Below are 7,724 nucleotides of genomic sequence, written 5' to 3'. Positions count from 1 at the left end.
ATCTCTGAGAGTTTGAGGCCAGCCTGGTCTACAGAATGAGTTCCAGAACAGCCAGGGCTATGTAGGGAGACACTGCCTCAAAACATCAAATGAAACAAACGAGCAAAACAAAGCAAAACTATCATTCATAAAGCAATTTAACTGTGGGTAAATAAAATCCACTTTTATGTTTGTATAATGGAACAGCATATTGTATCTGCTCAGAAAGGGGATATTTTTAAAGCAGGAATAAGTTCTGAAGTACTGAAATTAAGTACAGAAGAGTGTGGATTAACTCCTCCCCCTACCCAAGGATCTACTGCAGACCAGTAATTTAAGACTGTGCTCTAAAATTATTTCTTAAAATGGTACTAGCCAGTTAAAAAAATCAAACTTTGAGACAAATACTTCCTGTATCGAATTCTAACCAAAATGGAAAGGCTTCCTTCTGTGTGTGTTGACTCTCACATTACACAGCTCTACCAAACTAACTAAACTCATTAGCATGTTCTGGATTTCATCTTCTTACATTCTTGACCTTTGTTTTTTTCTGTCCCTGCTGTATCTGGCATGGAACAGCTGCTTCTGTCCCCAACTCCATTGCCAGAATAGTACTGTTGGCTAAAATGTTAGATGCCTTCAATCTTCTTCCTACCACCCTCTTTCTGCCTGACCTTTTAATGATAGAGCTCCTCAGGGCTCAATTTGAACTCTCTCAGTTCTATCCTCCTTGGCTAGACAATTTCATTCCTTCTCTAAGATAAATTACCATCTATTTGATGACTCAAAATTTATGTGTGCAGCCCAGACATCTCTTTTAACTGTAGGGTCTTTCATGTGCCTATTGGTTTGGTAATACTATTTGAATATCTCCAGAACATTTTAAAAGTCAGTGTGTAACCAAAAAAAAAAATCCCAAAGCATCTTATACATAAACCCAAATGACCAACAGTCATCTTTAAGTTATATATATATATATAGATATATATATATAGATATATATATATATATATATATCCACTTCCATTGATCTATTGTCCTGAAAATGTGAGTGTTTTTTGACCAATCTCTTTGTATCTAACTCTTCTTGGATGAACCTCTAGCATACGTCACAATTTTAGCTTCATTTATCTATTAACACAACTCAAATATAATTGACCATTATATCTTGTTTTAAAGAGTTATTGTTCTAATTATATTGTTTCCAACTTTATAGTGTTGATTTATTTTGCACAGAGTGGATGATCTTTGTAAATGCATTTCTGATCTTGCGATTTTGATATTAAAAAAAATTGAACAGCTTTTCATTGCCCTTTAGGTATGGTGCAACCTGCAAGTTTGCTTTCCAACCTCATCTTCAAACTAAGTCAGTTTCTCTGTGCATGCTTCAAGTCACTCTTCCTGTTGAACATGACACCTTCTCTCATTTATAATTCTCTCTAAAGGCCTTGATCACTGCATGGGAGAATCCACTTTCTCTCCCCTCTCTGTGCATTGAATATTATTACTCTCCTGGGATCATCTTCCTTCTTCAAAGAAGTCAAATCTGGACCAACTGAGAACTCCATATTTATTCCAAGGACATTTTGTGCTCTGTCTTTATAAAGCATATGTTTATAAATTATTATTCAAAATCATTACTTAAAATGTTATCTTGGTCATTATCTATAAAGTTTATGAAAGGCAAACATTACATAAACCTATTTTCCATTTTAGATGTCAAGATAAAATGCATTTTTATCTTTATCCCTTATAGGCCTAGTTCTGTCTCATACATATCTATATTCAGATTTTAATCTCCAGTATTTCAGGATATTAGCTTATTTGGAAATTACATCATTGTAGATTTAATTAGTTATGATGATGAGGTCATACTTGATTAAGGTGGATCCTAATCCAACATAATTTATGTCTTTAAAGGAAGACAAGAGATGCTAAGAGGAGAGTTTCCATGAAGGGAGATACAGATTGGGGTGACCTAGATAAGAACTGAGAAACAGAAAGATAGAAAGCCATTTCCAGAGAAAGGAAGAATGTGTTTACCCCCAGTTTCAGTGAGTGCGAGGTACTGTGAATCTTTGATTTTTGAATCTCCACCTTCCACAACTGTGAAATAACTGCCTTTTATGTAAGTTGTGGAGATTGCATAGCTACTTTGTTCCAGCATCCATGGAAATCAATATGGCTTCTATCCACATCCTCATGTCATCTTCTAATATACAGTGTATTCTTCCAGTCTGCATACTCAGTACCTAGGATTGCTTGGAGCATAGTATATACTGTGATAACTAATAATAACAATATTATTATATATACTGTATAGACATAGAATTTATCAATCTTTATGCAAACAAGCAAGTAACAAGTTACCTGACCCCCCAAATCTTGCATTTAGATCTTTAAGGAACTTTAAATACAAGTATTTATAGAAGTGGGATACACTATAGCTACAAACCAGAGTCAACAGAAATGTCTACATATGAATTAACAAACCTATAGTTTCTGTAGACAGGGTATACTATTGAATAATAAATACTAATTGATAGACAAATAGTATCTACTAATCTCAAATGTAGTACTGTAAGTGAAAGACGATAGATTCAAAAGTTGATACCATCCATGAACTACAGACATGACATTCTAGAAGAGGCAAAAACTCAACGAGCAAAGAACAGGGAAGTGTCACTGTGGTTTGTACTGAAAACAGCATTTGACCATGACAGTTTAAGATAAAAAAAATTCCTTGGATGATTTTTGGGCTTTTGGCTTTTTTTTTTTTATTATTTGTTCGTTTGGTTTGGTTTCATTTTAGTTTTTTTTGGTGTTCTGGTTGTGGAGTTGATTATGAGAAGCAATTGCTTGATTTATAGAACTTAAAAAACAACTTACAAGTTTAGTTTTTGATAGAAAGAAAGAACATAGCACCAAATTAAATGTGTGGAGGAAATAATTTTTTAAAACCAAAAGAATCTGTGTGTTATATTGCTTCTCTTTTTCATGAGAAAATGACTGAAGTTTTAAACAACTCTACAATTTCTAATGGCATCAATCAGACCTATATCCATCATAAAATGGAAAGTCTGCTATGTGACGTGCTTTCTACCCTCATCTATCACTACATACTTAACAAAGAAGAACATTTTGGTTGGGTTTGTTTACCTGCTTAAGGCCCCTTCCATTCCTCACAACTAATCCCAAACTAGCCCTGAGCGTGAGCAGCTGGCAGTCATTGCTTTATAATAGCGACTCCTGTTCGGCAGGCTCAGTAAACGAATGGACGCTTCCAGTATACTTTCTAATGAGCAGGTGTCCACATATCAAGGATGGTGCTAATATTCATCCTGCTGTCTGATTAAGTAGATCCCTAAGAGAGGAATGAGCCCTAGGCTGAAAGACCCCACATGGAGGTGTTGGACTTAACCATTTAAAATGCATGACGCTACTGGGCTCACTGGCTATCCACAAGCCTTACGTCATGGTGAGTGGTTGGCTAGAGTTGGTGGGGTGGCTAGTAGTGCAACCCTTATTTTCAATCTGTCTTCCATCCTGCCAGTAAAAACACTTTAGAACTATTGAGCCAGTACCTATCCTACAGAAAAAACAAAACAAAAAAAAGACAGTTTGGGAGCAACCTTTCTTGTTAATAGCCATAAAAATTGCAAATTCTGGCTTTAATTTTTCTGCCAGACAATCTGGTGGCATATAGCTTTTTTCTGTAATAGATTGGAGCTAATAAATCTTCTTAATTATTCTAGGGTGTTCTCCTGTGCGATAGCCAGGCTTGGCTTCTTCTAAATCATCTTTCCTTTTAATATACTTTGATAGATACAATTAATGATTTGCCACTATCACTAAGGAAAACAGACTGTATTTCAAGAATTCTAGGGTGACATTATCTTATTTTGGTCACCATGACCTAATATTTAGTTACTAGCTTGGCAAGAAAACTAACTCAATTCTCTCACTGTTTCCACATTTATAAAATTTAGGAAGTGACTTCATGCTAAGAAAATGAAAATAAAGAAATAAAACTAATATAGGGTTGCAGTATAATAAAAGATAAAATAACTTGTAAATATTCAGTTGAAATTATCTTGTTGGTGTCCTGCTTCCTATGGCATTTGGAACACTGGCCCTTTCATGTGGGAAAGAGTAGTAGACTCTGTCTCAGAGTGTAAATATAACTCAGTGAGAAGTGTAAGAAACAATTGCACCTGTAAAGGGTGCCTTCAATATCTATATATTGCATTGCCTGTTTCCAGCTTTAAAGACATATGTGTGCTGTGGTGTGTGCATTGTATTTTGTTTGCATGGATGAGTGGTCTTGAGATAAGTAGCTCATTCCAAACCACAGGAAAAGAGCAAACCCTTGGAAAGTAAATACTAGAAATCTCCTGTAAAGCAAGTGTGTTCCCATAGTCAATTCCCAAAGGAAAGGTAAATAACAAAGTTCCAGGAAGGAATGTGGACAGTTGAGAGGAGCTCCTTATTAATCTGGACATGGATACACTCACTAGTCCTCCCTTGAACCTTGGAAACTCAGTTTTTGCTAGGTGACATTAAAAGCATGCATAGTTCCACAAGAAATGCACAGTAAAACTTACTCACAATATTTAAAACATGCACAACATAAAGAGAAAAGGATAATGCTGGCCAGGTTGAAACACAACGTGTCCCCTGTGACTGTGCCAATCATGACAGAATAATGATGCAGACATCTCCAAGTGGAAAGTGAATTGCAATGTTGAAATTGTGAAGATCTAGGATTATAGACAGAAATTTCTATCCCACCTGGTCCTGTAGCCATTCAGCCCCAAAGAACACACAGAGAAGTTTATTAATTATAAACTGTTTGGCCAATTAGCTCGGGCTTATTATTACCTAGCTCTTACAACTTGAATTAAACACATAATTCTTGTCTATATTAGCCATGTGGCTTGGTACATTACTCAGTGAGGCATTCCCATCTTGCTTCCTCTGGGTCTGGCTGCTGACTGCAAGACTCAGCTTTTCCTCTTCCCAGAATTCTCCTAGTCTGGGTCACCCCACCTATCACCTATATTTTCTGCCTGGCTACTAGCCAATCAGCATTTTATTAAACCAATATGAGTGACAAATCATTACAGTGTACAAGCGTATTATCTCAAAACATGAGATGATCATCATAAGCCTATCTGTACAATTTTCCACTACAGCAATAGCAGCTAAGAACAGACTTCTCTTGGAAATGTTCTATCCACTTGACTCTCTTGGGAGGGGAGGAGGAGGAGGAGAGGAGGAGGATGGAGGAGGAGGAGGCGGAGGAGGAGGAGGAGGAGGAGGAGGAAGAAGAAGCAAGAAGAAGTACCGAAGACTAGAAAGAAGAAGTAAAGAAGAAGGCGTGAGGATGAGGAGGATTGCGGCTGTGCGGAGTGAATAGGAGGAGGAGGAGAGGAAGAGGAGTCCAGTGGAAGAGGAGCAGAAGGATTCCCATTCCCCTTCCCTTCCTCCTCCTCCTCCTCCTCCTCCTCCTCCTCCTCCTCCTTCTTCTTCTTGGTTTTTTTTTAACACTTTTTTGTAGCTTTGGAGCCTGTCCTGGAACTAGCTCTTGTAGACCAGGCTGGCCTCAAACTCATAGAGATCTCCTGCCTGTGCCTCCTGAGTGCAGGAATTAAAGGCATGTGCCGCCACCACCTGGCTTCCTTTTTTGTTTCTTTGGAAAGATTACTGCCTCTTCTTCCCATGGTGTCTATCTTAGGCACTGTGTAAGGCAATCTTCAGAGATGACTTTTTAAGTTCCAATTATACTTTAGTTCTGCCTTCCTGATATTATAAATGTACTGTAACAATGATTCCTCTTTGCCAGGTATGCTGTAGATTTGTTTGTATGATATATGTGTGTTTGTGTTTATGAAATATATGTGCTATTTAAGAAAATTTAAAGAATAATAGTATACAACCGACTGATTTGAAGAAAAATTTGAGTGTTGAGTCAATCAGTAACCACTATGGAAAAGGATATATCTTTCTACCACTATTTATCTTTTAAATGTTTGCATGCAATATTCTTTTGAATTTAAACTTATGTTTTCTTAAAGTTAAATGGGAAGTAAAACTAATATTATTTGTTTGAACATGTTGTTCTAAACAAAGACCATTTAAAAATTGAATCTTAGCATATGGGAGATAGCTTGATCAGTAGGGTATTTACCACACAGCTGTGAGAACCCAAGTTTGGTTCTCAATATCCACATAAAAGTGTTTAAATCTGTGGTATGCACCTGAAGTGCACTGAAAAGGCAGAGGGAGAATGATGTGGGGGTGGGAGCATATTTCCTCTGCAGGTGACCTAGCTGAACCAGCAAGCTCTTTGTCTTGGAGAGGGGCGGAGTGGGGGTATGGGTGGAAGGGAGGGGAGGGAAGGGGGAGGAGGAGGGGAGGAGATGGAAATGTTTAATAAAAAAATGAGAAAAAAAATAAGTTGAAGAGAAATTGAAAGAGACTTGATATTACCCTGTGTCCTTCATGACTACAGGGGACATCTGTTCACATGCATGTATGAACACACACATACACACACACACACAGAGAGAGAGAGAGAGAGAGAGAGAGAGAGAGAGAGAGAGAGAGAGAGAGAGAGAAATAGAGAGAGGCTTCCATAATAAAGCAAAATAATCTCCTTTCTTCTTGTTTTTAAAATCAACAGTAGCAGGCCCTGTAAATCCCCCCCCCCCCTTTTCTAAAAATTTATTTATTATGTATGCAGTGTTCCTTCTGCATGTACTCCTTCAATCTAGAAGAAGGCACCAGATCTTGTTTTAGATAGTTGTGGTTGCTGAGAATTGAACTCAGGACCTCTGAAAGAGCAGTCACTGCTCTTAACATTTGAGCCACCTCTCTAAACTTCTAACATCCTTTTTGAACATGATCACAGCCTCTGACCACCTGTGTATAAATTCTCCAATGAAAAATAGAGGCTCAAGGAAATGACAATAATAAAAAGGTATTCAGAGAGAGTTGTGTGGTGCTTAAAAGTATAGAAGGGAATGGTAGAAAATCTAACAATTAACATCATCAGAGGGTTCAGAATTTTAGTTCAGACCTCATGCAAGAAGTGAACAGTAATGTTGGAAATTTTGTAACATGTAATTTTAAAAGCTCTTAGAAATTAAAAATTAAATGAAATAATTTTAGTGGGTTGAAATATACAATTAAAGTAATATTTAAGGAAGTAAGGGTGATAGGTGGGTGATCAACAAGAAAACCACAAGTAACGGAAAATTAATAAAAAGAAATTAAATATCTACCGGATAAAACATAAGAAGCCTTACTCTTTCTTTTCTCTTTCCACAATTCCTGTGAAAGAATTGAATGCATAAGAATGTCACTTAGCTAGGACACATTGTTTTTATATTAAAAGTGTTCAACATGGCATGCCCATTAAATGAAAAAAAATGCCAATGAGTTATGCCACTATCACTCAAGGTACAGAACTTTGAAGCTTGGATGGTAATTCAGTAGAGGACTGGATTTCAAAAACACAGTCCTGAGCACCAGGTTATCATGAAGCAATGTTTTGAAAATGCTGAAGGTGGGATTTTGATTGTCAAATTAGACAAAGTGTTAATCCACAGAAGGGAGAAGTGCAGAGTCCTTCACATCTGGAAAGCCTCCAAATAAAATTGGATCTCATAAACAATTTCACATAAAAATGTGTTCAAATAAAATGAGGAGAGAACTCAGCAAGCAGCAAGGGAAAGATCTTG

Source organism: Arvicola amphibius, chromosome 15 (genome assembly GCF_903992535.2).
Source record: "Arvicola amphibius chromosome 15, mArvAmp1.2, whole genome shotgun sequence".
NCBI lineage: Eukaryota > Metazoa > Chordata > Mammalia > Rodentia > Cricetidae > Arvicola > Arvicola amphibius.
Note: the sequence above shows the minus strand (reverse complement) of the source record.